This window comes from Saccopteryx bilineata, chromosome 9 (genome assembly GCF_036850765.1).
Source record: "Saccopteryx bilineata isolate mSacBil1 chromosome 9, mSacBil1_pri_phased_curated, whole genome shotgun sequence".
NCBI classification, from domain to species: domain Eukaryota; kingdom Metazoa; phylum Chordata; class Mammalia; order Chiroptera; family Emballonuridae; genus Saccopteryx; species Saccopteryx bilineata.
In genome coordinates this window covers 71,853,082-71,872,203 of record NC_089498.1, presented here as the reverse complement: position 1 = coordinate 71,872,203, position 19,122 = coordinate 71,853,082, and the positions used below count along the sequence as shown (strand labels likewise).

Sequence of the window (19,122 nt, the reverse complement as noted above, 5' to 3'; positions counted from 1 at the left end):
TGGGACATATACACCATGGTATACTACTCAGCCATAAGAAATGATGACATCAGATCACTTACAACAAAATGGTGGGATCTTGATAACATTATACGGAGTGAAATAAGTAAATCAGAAAAAAACAAGAACTGCAGGATTCCACACATTTGTGGGACATAAAAACGAGACTAAAAGACATGGACAAGAGTGTGGTGGTTACGGGGGGCAGGGGGAGGGAAGGAGGGAGAGGGGGGAGGGGGAGGGGGAGGGGGAGGGGCACAAAGAAAACTAGATAGAAGGTGATGGAGGACAATCTGACTTTGGGTGATGGGTATGCAACATAATTGAATGACAAGATAACCTGGACATGTTTTCTTTGAATATATGTACCCTGATTTATTGATGTCACCCCATTAAAATTAATAAAAATTTATTTATTAAAAAAAAAGCTAAAATATATCATGTTTCCATGTCCTCATTTCTAGAATATTTTGTCTGCTCTGGCACACTGAGACCCAGCGGCTTAGTGGAGAACTCCCAGAACCAGCTCCCTGGAGCCCAAGAGGAGGGAATGAAATGGACAATTACACAGAGCCTACCAAGGGTGCCACTCCAGACCCCTTCTGCACTCTTACCTCGAGAGGCTGGTGTTATTATTTGTGCCGTTGGCTAGGTGAGGAGACTGAGGCTCAGGGTGTTCAGTGATTTACCTCGGTGGTGGGCAGCCAGGATTCAACCCCAGGCTGTCTGACCCCATCGTCCTTGAGCCTTCCTTGGGCCACGTTGCCACCAAGATTACTTTTCAGCATCAGTTGGGATAGAAGCCATTTGAAGTATACCTGGGGTCTCAGGGCTGGGAGTGTGGGACCTGGGGCTGTGGGCAGGGACAGACTCCCATAGGCTCCCACTGCCTAAGGCCACCACTGGCCCCCTCTGCATGGGGCCGCCATCTGGTGACCCGACCTTGTGCTTCTGACAATGATTTAACCACATTAGTGGGGAATTGGGGGGTGTGGGGGGATCTGTACAGCTGCCAGCAGAGGAGGGGCTTTAACTCCAGCGTCTTGGCTTAGCCACTAGCTGGAGACAGGAGGAAGAAAACCCAGAGGGACACCAGGGGACCTACTGATTCTGCTTGAGTTTCCTGTATTGGGGTACACTGTGGAACACCAGGGACCCATTGAGCCCATGAACTGCTGCATGTATCACTCACCTGAAGTCCAGCCTCTCTTAATGTAACTTCAGGCAGCTCTGAAATATTGTCATTCCTTTCTCCTGTCCCATCTGGGCAGAGTCCAACTGGCCACCAAACATAGCAGAAATCACATTGACCCGGGAGTCCAGAGACCTGGGTTCCTATCACAGAACCCTAATGTCTGTGCGGAAGCCCCAGCATACGTGCTGCAACGCTGGGCAGGCAGCACTCATGGAGGGGGTGGCGAGGAGGGACAGTGGTCACCTGGAAGTTATATGCCCTGAGAGGAGTCAGCTTACTCTTTCAATGCAGCAGTGAAGACTTAGAATTTTTCAGGGAGAGCTGGAATTTAAGACTTATATATGAAACTTTCCCAATGTTAGCAACTAACTGAACAAAAATTTCAAACACAGTACAGGCCAAGCAAAATAAGTATAAATGTAGTATGAGACTGCAGTCTCTGGTCCAGACACAGAAACTACAAAGACCAGAAGAGACACTATTAGGTATTGTCTGGCATAGCCCTTTTGTATTAGATGGGGAAACTGAGGCCACGCTGGGGAGAGAGGCATAGCCCTTTTATATTAGATGGAGAAACTGAGGCCTCGCTGGGGGGAGAGGCATAGCCCTTTTATATTAGATAGGGAAACTGAGGCCTCGCCGGGGGAGAGGCACAGCCCTTTCGTATTAGATGGGGAAACTGAGGCCTCGCTGGGAGAGAGAGGCATAGCCCTTTTGTATTAGATGGGGAAACTGAGGCCTCTCTGGGAGAGAGAGGCATAACCTTTTGTATTAGATGGGGAAACTAAGGCCACGCTGGGAGAGAGAGGCATAACCTTTTGTATTAGACGGGGAAACTGAGGCCACGCTGGGGGGAGAGGCATAGCCCTTTTGTATTAGATGGGGAAACTGAGTCCACGCTGGGGGGAGAGGCATAACCTTTTGTATTAGATGGGGAAACTGAGGCCACGCTGGGAGAGAGAGGCATAGCCCTTTTGTATTAGATGGGGAAACTGAGGCCACGCTGGGAGAGAGAGGCATAGCCCTTTTGTATTAGATGGGGAAACTGAGGCCACACTGGGGGGAGAGGCATAGCCCTTTTGTATTAAATGGGGAAACTGAGGCAACGCTGGGGGGAGAGGCATAGCCCTTTTGTATTAGATGGGGAAACTGAGGCCACACTGGGGGGAGAGGCATAGCCCTTTTGTATTAAATGGGGAAACTGAGGCAACGCTGGGGGGAGAGGCATAGCCCTTTTGTATTAGATGGGGAAACTGAGGCCACGCTGGGAGAGAGGCATAGCCCTTTTGTATTAGATGGGGAAACTGAGGCCACACTGGGGGGAGAGGCATAGCCCTTTTGTATTAAATGGGGAAACTGAGGCAATGCTGGGGGGAGAGGCATAGCCCTTTTGTATTAGATGGGGAAACTGAGGCCACGCTGGGAGAGAGGCATAGCCCTTTTGTATTAGATGGGGAAACTGAGGCCTCTCTGGGAGAGAGAGGCATAGCCCTTTTGTATTAGATGGGGAAACCGAGGCCTCGCTGGGAGAGAGAGGCATAGCCCTTTTGTATTAGATGGGGAAACTGAGGCCACGCTGGGGGAGAGGCATAACCCTTTTGTATTAGATGGGGAAACTGAGGCCACGCTGGGAGAGAGAGGCATAGCCCTTTTGTATTAGATGGGGAAACTGAGGCCACGCTGGGGGAGAGGCATAGCCCTTTTGTATTAGATGGGGAAACTGAGGCCATGCTGGGGGAGAGAGGCATAACCCTTTTGTATTAGATGGAGAAACTGAGGCCACGCTGGGGGAGAGAGGCATAACCTTTTGTATTAGATGGGGAAACTGAGGCCACGCTGAGGAGAGAGGTATAACCCTTTTGTATTAGATGGGGAAACTGAGGCCATGCTGGGGGAGAGAGGCATAACCTTTTGTATTAGATGGGGAAACTGAGGCCATGCTGGGGGGAGAGGCATAGCCCTTTTGTATTAGATGGAGAAACTGAGGCCACGCTGGGGGAGAGAGGCATAACCTTTTGTATTAGATGGGGAAACTGAGGCCACGCTGGGGAGAGAGGTATAACCCTTTTGTATTAGATGGGGAAACTGAGGCCATGCTGGGGGAGAGAGGCATAACCTTTTGTATTAGATGGGGAAACTGAGGCCATGCTGGGGGAGAGAGGCATAACCTTTTGTATTAGATGGGGAAACTGAGGCCATGCTGGGGAGAGAGGTATAACCCTTTTGTATTAGATGGGGAAACTGAGGCCATGCTGGGGGAGAGAGGCATAACCTTTTGTATTAGATGGGGAAACTGAGGCCACGCTGGGGGAGAGAGGCATAACCTTTTGTATTAGATGGGGAAACTGAGGCCACGCTGGGGAGAGAGGTATAACCCTTTTGTATTAGATGGGGAAACTGAGGCCACGCTAGGGAGAGAGGCATAACATAGTTAAGGCCACACAGTGATTGGTGACCCAGTTGGACAAGGTCTCCAGGTCTGCTCCCAGCCTGTTCCTTTCCCATAACTGGTCAGGTTGAGGGAATCATAGGGAGACATTGGAGATTCTGAGCAAGATGTAGGGAGGAAAGCTGAGAGCCTCCCTCCCTGCCAGACTCAGCTGAGGAACCCGCGGTCCTCTGAGAGCCCAGGGGTCCAGCACCCATGCACCCTCTTGACCTCTTCCACCACTGCTCCCTCCCTGTTCCAGGACTCTGGGCTTAGCTCCCTGTGGTCAGCTGTACAAGACAGATGGGGGAGGAGTCTAGTACCCTCGCTCTGTCAGTCACCTACTGTGGTGTGTGACAGGGAGAGTATCTCAATAAATACTGATGTCTAAACCAATTAAGAAATTATCTAAAGAAACAAGTTAGAGCCTGAGCTGTGGTGATGCAGTGAATAGAGCTTCGACCTGGAACACTGAGGTCCCAGGTTCAAAATCCCAAGGTTGCTGGCTTGAGCACAGGATCATCAACATGAAACCAAGGTCACTGGCTTGAACCCAAGGTTGCTGGCTTGAGCAACGGGTCACTGGCTTGGCTTGAGCCCCCAGTCAAGGCATGTCTGAGAAGCAATCAATGAACAACTAAAGTGATGCAAGTATAAGTTGACACTTCTCATCTCTCTCCCTTCCTCTCTCTCTGTCTCTGTAGCTCTCTCAGAAAAAAAGGGCAAGTTAGAAACGCAATATCACATTTACTGTGGATGAAGCAGATTTTGAAGAACAAGGCTCCTGACTATGAGTAAGTGGAAACCGAGAATTAGACTTAGTGACGGAATCACAGGCAAGTCTGCACCACACCAGCCTCCCCTGGTCAGAATGGCACACAGAAATCTGTCCTCCTTGCAGGTACTTGCACCCAGAGAAAAGGGCTGGGCCCCGGAGACTCACTCAGCAGTCAGGTGAGCCACCGCGTATTCCCTGGAGCAGACTGTGGAGGAGAGAGCAGAGAGGCCCAGGGCGTTCTGCTAATGGGGCTCCCTCCCACAGAAGGAAACATCTAGATTCCATTTTATCTGTGCTATTGGCTTTAGTTGCTATACTTGTTATTCTCTTAGTGACTGATTGCCCTGGAATTTACAATATGTTTGCTTCATATCACACAGAGTCTGCCACCCAATAGCATTAACCATTCCACATGTAATGCAAGAACCTCCCAGCAAGTACACTCCGTTCTCCCCTTCCGTCCTTCGCGCAACTGTTCTCACACACTTTCTACATATATGACAACCCTTTGAGATATCATTATTTTCTTGCTTTATACAATTATTATTATTATTTTTTTTTTTACAGAGACAGAAGAGTCAGAGAGAGGGATAGACAGGGACAGACAGACAGGAACGGAGAGATGAGAAGCATCAATCATTAGCTTTTTGTTGCGTGTTGCAACACCTTAATTGTTCACTGATTGCTTTCTCATATGTGCCTTGACTGTGGGCCTTCAGCAGACCGAGTAACCCCTTGCTTGAGCCAGCGACCTTGGGCTCAAGTTGGTGAGCTTTTGTTCAAACCAGATGAGCCCTCACTCAAGCTGGCGACCTTGAGGTCTCGAACCTGGGTCTTCCGCATCCCAGTCCAACGCTCTACGCACTGCGCCACTGCCCAGTCAGGCTATACAATTATATTTTTAAAAATATTTTTTATTTACCCTTAAATTTATCATTTCTTGCCCTCTTTATTCTTTTATGTGGATGCATTGGTGTGTGGGAAGAAAACATAAGCACTTCTGTTTATGAATGGACACTTTCTGAAAGGAAAGTGCGTGTCTGCATGGCAGAACAGCATGTACAAGAGCACGTGGACTCGACTCCATTGTCTGTGAAGGCGGGGCCGGGGTCTGTCTCATTTTATCTCCCCCAGCACTTGTCACAGGGCCTGGCTTACAGCTGACAACAAATAAACATTTGCTCGTCTTTCTGTGCTACCTAGAGAGGGGTCCACATGGTGTTGTTCTGGTTCTCATTAGAACTCAGAGCTACTTCCGTTGTGTCTGGACCCCTTGATGTCCTCCCAATGAAACAGGATGGTGTTCTCAAGTTCTTTGTTGTAGAAACCCTCCTTGGTGGCACCAACCTCGACTCCCAGATGGAACAGTTCATCTACAGAAGGAAAAGGGATGGCGTCTGCATCCTAACGTTGAAGGAACCTGGCGGCTGGGCGTGGCCGTCAGACCCCAGCTGAAGGCAGTGTGTGTCCCACAGGGCTGCCCTGAGCGGGCTGTGCTGAAGTTGTGCTGCCACTGGAGAAGTCGTTTTTCCTCTGTCTTCACTTCTGGAAACTTCACTAAGCAGATCCAGGCAGGCTTCTAGTGGTTACTAATCCCAGGACTGACCGCCAGCCTCTCACAGAGGAACTGTGTTAACCGGTCTATCCGCTCTGTGTAACACAGAGCCTCCTCTGTGCCATGTGGACACTGACATCCTACACAAGTTCAAGGGGCTCCCTCAGCAGGTCTCAGAGGGTGGACGCTGGCCCAGGCAGTTCTCTACGTGTGCATGAAACCCTCTCCCATGACCCCCCATGGGGAGTCACGCTTGATCTCTATTTCTACGGAGATTCTCTAACTCTATAGAAATCCTAAAAAGATTGAAAAGAAAGTGCAGAGCACTGCTGAAAAGGCCGTGACCAAGGAGGGATTTCAGGGGGAGTAGACTGCTTCAGCTCCTGAATTTACTGCTACTCGACTTGAGGGAGCAGACAGGTCTGATTCTGCCCAGTTCCCTGAAGACCAGAGCCCTCAGCCTGCCCTGCTGACTGGTCGGCAGGTCCCAGGACTCAGGCCACTGAATGGGTAAAACAACCACTAAGTGGTCTTAAGCTGTTCTTCCAACAGCCTCTTAAACAGAAAAAAGAAATAAGGTTAATGGAAAACAAACAGTTTCTAAAATAAGTAAATATTTGTTGGGTAGGTGAATGAATAAATATGAAAAGACAAGGGGTGTTAAGATAAGTGCCTATACCGGGGCGTAGCATGTGTCCGCAAGTGGGTGTGGAAGAGGAAGAGCCAGTGATAGGAGTTTGGGTGAGAGGGGCACAGAAGTCTCTACAATCCTGGCTAAGCCTGCATGAGCGGGCTCTCTGCCTGCAGGAGAAGGACTGAACACTGACACTTGTTAAGAGTTTACTTCAACAGTAAAGTAGGAGTGGGAGTGAGAGAGGGTGCCAATGCAAGGGAGAGTTAAGGGCAGAATGACCCTGATGGCTGGGTGGTGGGGCGGTATAACAATGGGGTGAGAGGAGGGGAGGGTCAGAAATGGGATGAGAGGTGTCAGGACAGAGGCAGATCTGTGAGGACCAGGAGTTTTCAATTTGGGAGCCTGGGGCAGAAAATTTTATGGTGAGAAGAAACTTTGGAGAAAACATGAGTCCAGTTTATGGTCTCTTATGTTTTCGAGTTGAGACATCAGGTGGGTGTGTCTTATCGGCCATGGGATTTGTCAGGGATGGAAATAAATTTGGGAGCCATGAGGAAGGAGAAGGCTAAGGCAGGAGCCCTAGACTCATTCAAAATACACTACCCCAGACGGCATCTGTAGTGTAGAGACTATATGTATTAAACACACATGCACCCTCACCCCTGACAGCTCTGACTCGCTGGTGTTCTTAAGCCAGTCACCCAGGCTCAGCTGCTGCCTAGAGGAGTTGAGAAGGTCAAAGGAGTGGGTCCCCTACATGCCTGTGCTCTGCAGAGTAAGGCTTAGGGAGTGCTGGGTCCTCTTTAGTTGGTGACGATTGTTTCCTCTTTGCCTTCTCTGAGCTTCCTCGACTGCCTCAGCCTGTGCAGACAACCTTCACCTGACGCCTCCCCCTGCCTGACTCCCTGAGCCTCTGACTGGAGACCCCCTTGAAGACTGGCTGGTGCTCCTAGGTCTCTGGATCAAATTTGCATCACCCTCACCACCCCTTCCTCTGCTGTTCTGAGACAGAAATGGCCTGGGGGAGCAAGTGGGGTGGGGGTGGGAGGGCAGGGGGGAAGCAGAAAGTCCCCAAACCCAGTGAGGTTACTGATTGTCCAGTGGTGAGTGGGTAGTGCTTAATTGAGCCATGCCTCCTAACAAGCACTGCCCTTCTCTCAGCTTTCCCAATTTGCCTAAATTTCCCTAAGAGTAGGGGTGGTTTGGAGGCCAGTGTTGTCCCATCCTTGGTGCCAAAGCACCCCCAAAAAGCTTCATGGGATAGGAGAGGCAGGCAATGTCGCCACTTTGGAGAGGGCATTGGCAAATTATCTCTAAAATCCTGAGTCCCTCCAATGACCCCCAGGTCCCCTGCCTCAAGAGACTCCTATTCAGGTGTTCTGGGCAAGAGCTCAATTAGGGGTGACAGGGAGGGAGGCCAAAGGGGCACGCTGTGTGGCCTTGCAGCAGACGGCTTGGGAAGGCTGATTTGCTCTGGCTGGGCTGCAGGAAGCCAATGCTAGTCCTCCAGAAGGGGGTCTGCTTCCCCTTGGAGGACCAAATTTTCCTGTTGCCCTGGGACCTCCATCATTCTCCACCTCCCCTAGGCTCCTCACAAGTTCTGGGACCCAAGCGGCCACCCCACAAAGCATAGATAGCAGGTTCGACCAATAATGCAGTAAATTGCCACTTTGCCTCTATTGTCCCCACTAAGTAGTTGGGCAGCCGAGGTTAAGGGCAGCCAAGCCGAAGCCACCACTCCCACCGCAACCAGGGCCAGGACGGGAGGGCCGAGCGGTTCAAACAGAAGCAGCAGAGGGATGTTTCCCTAACCCTCCTGGATGGGCCCAGAAGTCTGGGTCTGCAGCAAACACTGGCTAACACCCCCCTTACTGTTTCCAGCCCGCTCAACCCCGGGAAGCCTGGAAGCCCCAAAGCCCTGAGCCGCCCCAACTCCTAGCTGGGGTTTAACAGCATGGGGTTGTTTGACTTAAATGTCTTTTTAGAATTACCTTCTATTATTCTATTTGCAGTTAGGGTATAAATTTTTCTTTTAAAATACTGTTTAAATAATATATTTTAAATGTAAAGAAAAAGGGTTAGTATTGAGGTGGGTTTGGCAAAAGCAAAAGTGGGCAGTGGGCACCTGATGCTTCAGCCTAGGAAACCCTGGTCTGGTGGCAGAGTGGGGTTGGAGGCAGCAGCTTGCCCGAGGGGGGCCGGGTCTCTCCAGCACCACCCACAGGCCTGGCTGTCTGCGGCCCCCAGAGACCTGCAGCCTCCCTGGCAGACTCTGGCAGAGAGGAGTGAGTTATAAGCCCCAGTTCCACCTCTCCTGCCTCCAGGCCTGTCCCCCATGCCTCCTAGGGCTGGGGCTTTGTGTACACACACACACACACACACACACCCTCTCCCTTCCCTTTCCCCTTCTTCCCTCCCCTTCTCTCCTTAGACTGTGAGGCCCCTTTGGCAGCCCCTTTGTAAGGTAATTGGATTTCTCCCCTTGTTAGTTTGCAATGAAAATGTCACCTATTCCAGGCCACTGCCAGGGAGGGGTCAAGGCCCATTCAGTGAGCCAGCTCAGAGTTGTGAAGCTCTTCAGGCCTCCCAGCCTCCAGCCAGGCAGCTGCGGAGGCTTCCCGGACAATGCCCCCCCCCAACTCCACCCTACCAGCATGCCCAGCCCAACAGTGGCCACAACTTGGCCAGGACTGGGGGGCTCTGGGTTCTAAGACTCCAAGGTCACCACCACCCTTTCCCAGCAAGTAGGCGCTAGAGAAATTTGGTTTTTTGGTTTTTTTAATTTTTTTTTTTTCATTTTTCTGAAGCTGGAAACAGGGAGAGACAGTCAGACAGACTCCCGCATGCGCCCGACCGGGATCCACCCGGCACGCCCACCAGGGGCGACGCTCTGCCCACCAGGGGGTGATGCTCTGCCCATCCTGGGCATCGCCATGTTGCGACCAGAGCCACTCTAGCGCCTGAGGCAGAGGCCACAGAGCCTTCCCCAGTGCCCGGGCCATCTTTGCTCCAATGGAGCCTCGGCTGCGGGAGGAGAAGAGAGAGACAGAGAGGAAAGCGTGGCGGAGGGGTGGAGAAGCAAATGGACGCCTCTCCTGTGTGCCCTGGCCGGGAATCGAACCTGGGTCCTCCGCACTCTAGGCCGACGCTCTACCGCTGAGCCAACTGGCCAGGGCCTAGAGAAATTTGGTTTTAAGAGCATTCCCTGGCCCAAGGTGTGGGCACGTGGGAGGGGTAGGCATCCTCCAAGGGGGCGAGTTCCACAAATCCTATGATTTTAGGGCTTTTGTAAAGCAGACAAAGGGCAGCAGCTGGGAAAGAAGGATGGGCGCCTTGACCTCCCTTAGTAGATTGCTCTATGTTGTGAAGCCCACCAAACCAGAAGCCCTCTTAGAGCTACCCAGCCTCAGCTTGAACGATGGACAAGTGCATGCTCCTCGTCCCCAAGGTCCCTAGTCAGAAAGATAGGGGACAAAATGGCCCACAATGTATCAGACATGTGTTGAAGTCCTCTCCTGGGACCTCATGGGCAATGTGAAAACCCAGGGGGAAACGAGATGGAAAGGCAGTCATATTACCCTGTGACCCAGGAAGGCTTCCCCCAAAGGGAGAGAGATTTGTCCCCCATTCTTACCCTTACTATTCAAATGTGGGAACCGAAGTCCAGACTGTGTGAGCTCTTGCTCAAAATGGCACAGCTGACAAGTGGCCAAGTACAGCTTCCAACCCTGGTCTTTCTCAGCTCAAAACCTATGTATCCTAATTGCTATGCTTACTGCTTAAAAAGCAAAGGCAAGTTTAGATGACATGAACATTCAAACCAGGGCCAGGACAGTGCCACACCTGGTGCTCTGCACAGCCCAGCTGAAGGGCAAGGACAGAAACCCACACTGGCAGCACTGAGGGCTCTTGGGAACTCGCTGTCCATCTGGGGACAGTGAGGGGCCACACTGGCAGCTGGAGTCCATTCCTCCCAGGCCTCAAGGAACAGAACAGGACATCACCGGGAGAGGGCTGAGGACCCAGCACGAGGAAGAACTTTCAGAGGAGAGTTGGAGTGGGTAGGTGTAGTAAGGAGCAGGGGCCGTGAGTGCATGCTGGGCTACTACCTACTGGTGTTCAGAACCACTCTACTCCCAGGTCCACTGGGACTCTGGAGCCAGCTAATCTCACCTCCCGGTCCTCTTATCGCAGCCGGCAGCTGCAAGCTCCCTCATCTACTTGGTCTCTCCCTCGATCTCCCCCCCCCCCCAATTCACCTTCCTGCCCTCCAAAGCCTCCCTGGATATCCTCTCCATCATGAATCGCCCCCCAGGAGGGCTCTGCTGGGAGTTTGAGGGGGGGCGTCGGCCCCTCTGACACCTCAGGAGCTTCCCGACCACCCTTGCCCTTCCACCTTTGTGATGAAATCTCATCTTTCTCTGAGTGCAGTCGTTGGCCATGGTCATCACGGGACTTTCTGTTGACCCCATATTTACGAGGACATCTATACCTGAGTCACAGTGCCTCCTCACCATCAAGGTCTGCCATTGTTCAGGGGAACTTCAGCAGCCCTTCGGAGAATCACCGGCTCCTCTGTTCTTCAGCCCCGGGATTGTCGCCTTTGATTCACTTTGGCCGCCCACACCCTGGAGCTTGGCATCAGCTAGAGACACCTCACTCTGAAGTTGTAAACTACAGAGTCCTCCTCGCTGGTGTGACTCCGGCCTTCCAGTCCTCCCCTTGAAGTCAGGATGCATCCCAGCTGACCTCCTCTCACTTTCTTCAAGGCCCCCCGACCCCTGCTCACACTGCTTTCTCACAAGGCCCAGGCCCCAAGGTACAGCACCTGAACATCTCTGCTTGCAGGCTTAGGCTCCTAGACCTCTGCCCTGAGCCCACCTTGGTGTACCCCTACCTTGAGCCAGCCATACCTTCTGGCCTGTTCTGTTATGGGTTGAACTGTGACCCTCCCTCCAAATTCTAACCCTTCGGTACCTCAGAATGTGACTATCTTTAGAAACAAGGTCATTGCTGATGTAATTAGTTAAGATGAAGTCATATTGGGGCAGGTGGTTCCCTGTCCAATATGAGTGCTGTCCTTATAAAAAGGGCAAGCACCCAGAGAGAGACCATGAGAAGATTAGAGTCATGCTGCCACATGCCAGAAACTTCCAGAAGGAATGAATGAGGACTGGAACAGATCCTTCCTTAACACTTCAGAGGAAGCATGGCCCAGACCTCAGATTTCTAGCCTCCAGAGCTGGGAGGCAATAAACTTCTGTTGTTCTAAGCCACCCATGTTGGTATTTGTCACAGCAGCCCTGGCAAACAAACATACTTCCTGACGGTTGTCCTGCTTCTCACCTTGCTCCCTTTAGTGCATCGCCCCACAGCTGCCAGAAGGATGGGTAACAACTCAGGCCTGACCATCTCACCTGTAGGAATGCGATGTGAAGACTTGCAGAGTTAGGGTAAACAATCAGAGATAGCGAGGCACCCTAGGGTGAAACCCCTGATTGGACGAGAGTCCAGGGACCTCTCTGACCCTGCCCTGGAAACAGTGGGTGCTGGAACCAGTAAAACAGCAGGACAAGATTTAGCAACAGAAGCGTTTAGGCTCTCAGAGCAGAGATGAAGAGTCAGCATGTTCCTTGCACTTTACCTACTGAAAACTTCTGCTGTCTGCTTCCTTGACTTATTTGTACTGGCTAATAAATATCTGAGTGAGGCTGGGGACAGGGCTTCAGTCCTTCTGTCTGCTGACCAAGAGCTGTTGCCTCCTCCCAGCGCCTTGGAGCATGTCATCTGGTCTCCGAGCAATTCATTGTCTCAGTGACAAGTGGTGCCCTGTGTGAGGAACGGAAACCAAACAACAAGTGTGCTACTCCAAATAGTTCATTGTCACTGTGACACTCACCTTCCTCTTCAAAACTCATGGGTGGTTCCCATAACCCTCAAGTTCACGTTCTGAAGCATGGATTTAGCCCTGCTTACTGCTCCAGCCACACGCACTATTGGCCCCTTCCTCACACCCTGTGTCTCAGCCACCAGGAAAGCCCTGCGTGTGCTAGGGTGTTTTCCATACATCATGTGGGCAGTGTTGAGTGTTCCTCCCCTGTCGTCATCCTGCTTGTTCTGAGAGATGCCTGCTCCTGGGCCTAGTGGCCCTCTTTAGTGAAACTTCCCAAGACTTCCCCCTCTGGGCCCCCCTACAGTACATCTGTGCCTTTCCTCAACTGATTTTACATTTCTCCATGTCTTAGTTTTCTCATCTGTAGAATGAGTCTAATAATGGGAATTAGCTCCAAAGGTTGTTGGAGGGTCCAGTGGGTTGATGGTAGCTGGTCTCCAAAGAGCTGATAATGACCCACAGTTGTGGACCATGTCCCAGTAGAGCCCGAGCTCTATGTCAATCAAAGGTCCCCAATTCAACTTCCCTGTGCAGCGGGACACTCCTGCTTAACAGCAGGGCTGGCGGCCTCTTCAAGACTACTCTAGAGGCCGCTATGAGGATTCTGCTTATTACTTATCAGTGCCGAGACCAATCGCCACCAGAGGAAAGACAACCAACACACAAGTTTGTTGCAAGAATCACACAGGCAGTTTATTACTCACAAACCCTATGGTGTGCCTTGGTACAGCTTAAGGGGGCCCCATCGGTGTGCTCCTCTCAGCTGTCCTTGGTCAGAGTGGCATGGAGACCGTTCAGGTTCAACATTGGAGTCTGGACGACTAACTGGGGGCCCCTCGGCTTTAGTACCTGTTCTGGCTACACCTTCTAACAGGTGTTAATCTAGGGGATTATTTTATCAAGCCATGTTTTGGGAGTTCCTAGCAGGGAGCCCTTTATTATGTTAATCTACAGAGTTGTCGCATTAAGCCACTTTTTATCTATATATAACTTCACACACACACTAACTGGGCCTTGAGCAAAAGGCACAGTCTGCCTACCATATCCCTACACACTAGATTGGTTCCCACCCAGACGGCGTAGCCTTATTCACTTGCCTTAATGGCTTTTAATATTATATCCTAACTTACTTCTATATATTTTCTATATTTCTGTATATATAATTACTATAACATTATATTACTGTAACAGACCATCCCCTCCAATATTTATCCTGGACTGGCCCTTATCACCTTGAGTAATTCTGAAAAGCAATAGTTCCTCTCATTCATTATTTGATTACTCCAAGTACTATTCATACATGAAAAGCAGAATAAATGCTTGATTATTTCTCTTTATATATCAGGTTTTAAGACAACTAATTGCTTCTCATTCATCCTCCAACAGAGACAAATTAGTTTTGTGGGGTTTTTTTAAAAAACATCATTATGAACTCATGGGTTAAACTTTGAAAAACTTCAATCCATTATAATTATTATCCTCACTGAAGCTCAAATTGTCCCATTTTGACCACTGGGAGCCTCTTCAAGTTGATGCTTGAGTCCTTTTGACACAACCTTAGTAGCTTGATAACTTCTCTGCCTCGCATGACACGATATTCCAGACTCATATGTTTCCTGCCCAAACTAGGAATCTTCTATTTTTCCAAATCCTGGTTTTTTTCCATAGGAGAATGGTATTTCAACATTATAATCCAGATTCTGGGAATATTATTCATTGCAGCTGGTTTGGTCATTGTGTCAAGGTCTTTTCAGTGGACAGATTTAGAACATGAAAATATGATAAAATATAAATATTTTAAAATGAAATACCTGAACAGTTCATACTGGGTCTTCCAAATCAAATTTAATATTACAAAGTTTATTTAACTCTACTATATTAGCCTGACCTGTGGTGGCGCAGTGGATAAAGCATCGACCTGGAAATGCTGAGGTCGCCGGTTCGAAACCCTGGGCTTGCCTGGTCAAGGCACATATGGGAGGTGATGCTTCCTGCTCCTCCCCCCTTCTCTCTCTCTCCTCTCTCTCTCTCCTTTCTAAAATGAATAAAAAAAATAACTCTACTATATTACATCTGTATCTCCTGTCTTTCACATTAAGATTTCTGATTACCAATACATAGGTACTGAAAGGATTAAAATATCCCATAAACACTCATTAACCTTGCCCCACTTTGCACATAAACAATGTAAGAGTAGCAATACTAACACTCCCACCACCAAATAGGATTATTGAAAATGGTTTAAATTACTATTTCATATGCTCTCCCATTCTCCTCTTGGCCCATCATTTGTGCACTTTAATTACAGTCAGAGTATATAGCCACTGCATTCTATAAGTAACTATATATTTAATATTCATCATCAAACTTTATGCTGATATATCTCTGATCATTCTGCTTGTTTGAATGCTTGTCTCTAGTAGATTCCTTAGGAAGGGGTCCTGGGAACAATAGTCTCTTTGTTTTGTTGATAAGACTTTGTCTCTGCATTTGTACTTTAAAGTCAGTTTTGCTGGATATGAAATCCTTGGCTCACATTTTCTTTCCTTGAGTATCTTAAATATGTTCATTTTCTTCTGTCATAAAAAGTTACTGTCTGAAAGTTTGGTGATAATTTTTTTTTTCCTTCTAAATCACTTGGGTTTTTTCCCTTTGGGTGACCAGAGAATTTCCTAGAGAATTTTTTGGTGTTGTTCATTTATTTTAGCAAGCAAGAGACAGACAGACAGGAAGGGAGAGAGATGAGAAGCGTCAACTCATGGTTGTGGCACCTTAGTTGTTCATTGATTGCTTTCTCCTATGTGCATTGACTGGAGTGCTCCAGCTGAGCTAGTGACCCCTTGCTCAAGCCAGCAACATTTGGGATCAAGCCAATGACCATGGGGTCATGTCTACGATCCCACACTCAAGCTCACAATCCTGTACTCAAGCTGGTGAGCCTGCATTCAAGTCGGCAACCTCGAGGTTTCGAACCTGGGTTCTCAGCATCCCAGACCAACACTCTATCCACCACATTACTGCCTGGTCAGGCGGAATTGTTCATTCTTGATTGATATTTTCAGATGTGTGGTGTGCTCTTCCAAAACATAATTTCTAACATTTTTATTTCAAGAAATTTTTCTTAAATAATAATTTTAAGTATCTGTTCTGTACCTGTAGTTTGGTTTTCTCCTTCAGGGATGTGTTGGCTCTTCCTTTGCCCATCTACAATATTTGTCATCTTCTTTTTCTTCTAACACATTATCTGTTGTGTCTATTCACTATGTCCCTTCTGTTTTAGTCTTAATTTATGAAATTATATTTTCCCTCTTATTTATAATTCTTTTCTGGAGTTTTGTCACCACATTTCAGATTTTTCAAATTCTAATTTAAGTTACTCCCTCTTGTTTTATATCAATTTTTTGTGTGTGTGACAGAGACAGAGAGAGACAGAGAGAGGGACAGGCAGGGTCAGACAGACAGGAAGGAAGATGAGAAGCATCAATTCTTCATTGCAGCACCTTCATTTCTCATGATTGCTTTCTCATATGTGCCTTAACTGAGGGGCTACAGCAGACTGAGTGACCACTTGCTCAACCCAGCAACCTTGGGCTCAAGCTGGTGAGCCTTGCTCAAACCAGAGGAGCCCACGCTCAAGCTGGCGACCTCGGAGTTTCGAACCTGGGTCCTCCGTGTCCCAGACCAGTTCTCTATCCACTGCACCACTGCCTGGTCAGGCTAAAATTATCCTTAACTTATGTTGACAGACTTCCTAATTTTTAATTTTGCATACTCAACATTTTTCATCTATATCCTTAAGTGGAATCGTTCTATAGTTTTTTGGTACCATATTCATTAGGGTTTGTCATTAAGGTCATACTTGCTTATAAAGCGGATTGGATTGGGGTTTTCAATATTTTTCAATGATCTGAAATTGTTTGAATAACAAAAAGTTTCAGTTCTTTAAAATTTGGTTAGAACTCAACATTTCTCCTCCTCCTGGGCCCACACTAGATTACATGGCCTAGCTCCACTTGTTGTTAAGGGACCATGTAACTGAGTTCTGGCTAGTAGAATGGGGCAAAACCATTCCCTTCTAGTCCTGAGCCATAAAAACCTCCACTTTTCCATTCTCCTTGCTGTTTCTTCTTTTGCAATGAGCTCAGAAGCTATCTGTTGAAGACAGTGGGGTCACAGGATGAAAGGAACATGGATTCTTGCATTATCATTGAGAGACAGCCACCCATCAACTCAAATTTCTCAGGAGGAAAGTTAGAGCAGCTGTTACTGCCTTATTAATACTACAATCAATTATGCAATTATCTAGACATGTTGCATTTATAAGTCATAGACTTTTTTTAAGTCAAGCTAAGCAGTTTCTCAAAAAAAATATGTTTTTTGAGGATCTGACAACAATTATGTCTAATGTTAATTCATTCATACCAGATTTATTGATTTTAGTGAGAGGAGGAAGGGCAACAGAGAAAAAGAGAGAGGGAGAGAGAGTCCGGAACAATGAGTTGTTCCTGTGTGTGCCCTGACTGGGGATCGAAACGGCAACTTTGATGCACGTCCGACCCTCTTCACAGAGTTAACCGGCCAGGGCGGAAGTCATAGATTTCATTAGCAGCACTGTTGAGATGAAATTCACATACCATACAAGGCAGTCATTTAAAGTGCTCAATTCAATGGTTTTTACTGTATTCACAGATAGGTGCAACCATGATCATAGTCTATTGAGAACATTTTCATCACCTCAGAAAGAACCCTGTGCCATTCAGCTATCACCCCTGCCTTCCGTACCCCCTCTGCTGATCCCAAGCAGCTATGAGTCTCCTTGAGGCCTCTGTGGCCCTTGTCCTTGTGTGTTCTCAGTCATGCTCTGTCTTTACCTGTTTCCTTTGTATCCTGGGAGTGTTTCTCCCTCTGGCCTTTGTACCACGTGTTTGATTTTACATGTTCAGGTCCACTATTTATTGCATCCAATTCAAATTATAATTCAGCTACTGTATTTCTTGTTTACCATTGCCTCTTGTGCTCATTTAATAGTATTTTGTTGTACCTTAACTATAGCCTGAAGTACAAATATTCTAATTTCACCAGTAAAATCTTTGGCTGAGGAAGGTGATACTCGAAGTTATATATTCATTCCACAAATATTTACTGAGTACTTAATATGTGTCTTGTGAGGAGCTAGTGCCACAGTGACAGAGATGTAACCATCGCCCCCTTGTCCTCCCTTCCCTTTCCTGCAACTGTTCCACTGCCCATTTCTTACTCCTGGTGACCTTCCTCTAGTGAAGAGTTGTTTCTGTGGGCCATTGTTGGATGTGTGGCTTACTCTGACTCCGTAAGACCCTGAGACACTGGTGGAATCTCCGTCAGAGATCTACAGTGGGAGATATGGGGTATGTGGTACCCAGCCAAGCCTTGGCCAATGTTCTCCACCTGCTGGTTCCCCTTCCCAGTGGGAGCCCTGGTCTAGTCCAGGTGACAGGGCCAGGATCCTCTGAGTGGCTTTTCTCAATGGAGCTGGTTTCTGGGACCACTTTTGCTGGTGGCAGGGTGCAAATGATCCTGAGGGGGACTTATGGCCTGGCTCCAGAGGCTCCTCGGCACCCCCACCACTCAACCTCAGGAGGACAGCTAAGGCCAGCCATGAAAACCCTGCTAGGAGGCTGAGCCCTGCCTGCCCCTTGCTAATAGTGTCTTAGTCAGGGCCCCTAGAAGCTACTGCAAGATCTGCCTCCAATGCAGGCTTAGTTTCTTAAGTTGGTACAGATATTTTTCTATTTGCAATGATTTCACGGGGATTTTCATTGGCTACTGGAAGGGGGAGGAGCAGCGACACTACATTTATTTCAGCAGATGGAGAACAGGACACAAGAGCAGGAAGAGGGAGGGGAAAGCACAGCCGTGGGCAGGGTGACAGGTGGCAGTAAAGGGCATCCTTACCTCTAGCAGGGCCACCCCCTAAGCCATCACACCTAGAAACCCCTCGATGTGCCCTCTGGAGAGGAGAGGGACGGAGGCTGGGCCAGGCTGACAGCCTGTAGAGCAGTGCAGCTTGCTAAGCCTGGCCCTGAGAGGTCCACATGGAAGGTACCAGGGTCCCACTGGGTCCCAGGGGCCGGCCCAGCACAGGTGCCACATGCCCCAGGCTACTTCCTTTCCCGCAGCCAGCATCTGCTTACCGAGCACCCGCCATGCACCAGATATGGTGGTCTGAGCACCGGGAGACAGCAGTGCACGGAACAGCTTGTCAGCCGGGAGACTAGCCGTTATACATATAAAGCAAGTCAGTAAGAGGTAATATACTTGATGACCGCTGTGTCACTGCTGCTATTCACTGTGTAGGGCCAGCGCTGGGTTACTGAGCCCTCACAGGCAGCAACTTGACCTATGTGGTTTCATGTCACCCACACTGACTCACCAGGCCAGGTATGAATGGGAATCCTTCTTTCACAAACGAAGAGACTGCCCAGTAGTGCCCAAGTGCCCACACTGCTCATTCTGCCATTTAAATACCTGCCACAGCCTCATTCCAATTCCTTCTATGGCTATCTAAAGACCTAGGCCTCCCTCTGATGGTCACATGACGCCCAGGGCTGGAGCTGTGTTAGCTGAGCAGGGTTGGGGCTTCGTCCGGAATTCTGTTTG

General features: G+C 48.9%; 1 non-coding gene across 1 annotated transcript; it reads right to left on the bottom strand.

Annotated features, from left to right (window-relative positions):
- Positions 1 to 9,690: 9,690 nt before the first annotated feature.
- Positions 9,691 to 9,766, bottom strand: TRNAS-AGA (transfer RNA serine (anticodon AGA)). The gene has a single exon. It is a non-coding gene; the product is annotated as a tRNA-Ser (tRNA).
- Positions 9,767 to 19,122: the final 9,356 nt, after the last annotated feature.